Here is a 1,561-nt window from a genome sequence, read left to right as displayed (position 1 = left end):
CCGGCCCCAGCCCCTCTCCCCGCCCGCCGGCCCGGACGGGTCTGTGAGGCCGCGGCGAGACCTTCCCCCCCCGAGGCGTTAGTTGCTGACTTGGGACCTCTCGCAGCTTGTAGGCAGCAGCAGAGGCGGCTGCAGGACTGCTTCGTTACACGAATTGCCCATTTTTCACCACTTCTTGACGGTCTGAACTTCTCGGTTTCTCTGGTGGCTCTTGCATTCAGGCTGGCAGCTATTGCAGATGGCTTGTCCCAGCGATGTGTCCGATGACTGCTCGAGCCCCAAGTGCGGAAGGCAGGGACAGTCTGTGGCATTGATTCCTAATCAAAGATTTGCTAATGCCTTAATTCTTTTTTTTTTTTTTTTACTTTTTTGAACTGGTGTCTTAAGAGCGCTAAAGAAACTCTGCTTTGGTTTTGTCCTGCAGTGTGTTTATGTGCCTATTTATACTGAAGGTCCTTGATAATATCATACTCTGAAATGAGCATTGTGCATGCATGATGTATGTTCCAAGCATAATTTCATGGCACATCTCCACATATTAGCTTTGTGGGTGAGCCATTAGAAAAGGTAAACATTTCCTTATCCCAGACTAAAAAAAAAAAAAAAAGGAAAGAGAATCCTTGATCTAGACTAACCAACCTGGACTATGTACAAAAACTACTTTGACAGCCTCTCGTTTGATTATTTTCAATGTACCTGTGTAATTACATAAAGAAGAGTGCTGGCAAAAGGTCCTGAATGCACAGCTCTCATCTGGCAGTCTTTCTTCAGTGTGTTGTGTGTCAGAAATATTATTTAATTACTTTTTATTTCTCTTTCAAAATTGAGACAATCTAGTGCTCCAGAAGGATAACGATCTGCCAAGAGACAGCACTTCTCACCTGCCCAGACTGTGTCAATTTGGTCCTTATCCTCCCTGCTAGAACTGCTGAATTTTCTTTCGTGTATTGGATGCACTTATACTGTGGCTCTTAAGTTTTCTCTAAAGACGGGGGCACCCACATTTGCTGACAGCTGTCATGATCTAGATTTAGTCCCAAAACCAGAGGTGAAATTTTCCTTGAACCAGGCAGCTCCATCTCCCTTTAGATATGCACATGTTCTAATATGCACATCATGTTAAAAAAACAAAACCAAAGCCCCTCACTAGATCCTGGAAAGGCTAGAGCTTGATTTTTTTTTTTCCCTGAGGGGGTAGAAGTCACTGAACCAGAATCTAAACTTCAATTTACACAGAATGCATTTCTAGCAGTTACGTGCTAGAAGATGAACTCATTGCTAATGTGAATTGAAGCAATACTGTCTGTGAATGTACAGGCCATTGCAGTTCTGCTCCTGACTTCTTGTCAGTAGCACTCCCTCACTCTCTGGGGAAAGCAGATGATGTTTAGAAATCATCCTTGCAATCCAGTGGTTAACAGTGGAATTTGCAAGATAATTGCCACTGTATTTGCTGCTGTTTGGAGAAGTTGTGAGCAGCAACCAAGTCTGATACCGCAGCTGTTCGGAGAAGATGTAGAAAAAAAAAGACAGCAGGAGGAACCTCGTTCAGTCCCACACT

Source organism: Pygoscelis adeliae, unplaced genomic scaffold (assembly GCF_000699105.1).
Source record: "Pygoscelis adeliae isolate BGI_AS28 unplaced genomic scaffold, ASM69910v1 Scaffold79, whole genome shotgun sequence".
NCBI classification, from domain to species: domain Eukaryota; kingdom Metazoa; phylum Chordata; class Aves; order Sphenisciformes; family Spheniscidae; genus Pygoscelis; species Pygoscelis adeliae.
This window is presented reverse-complemented; position numbering follows the sequence as displayed.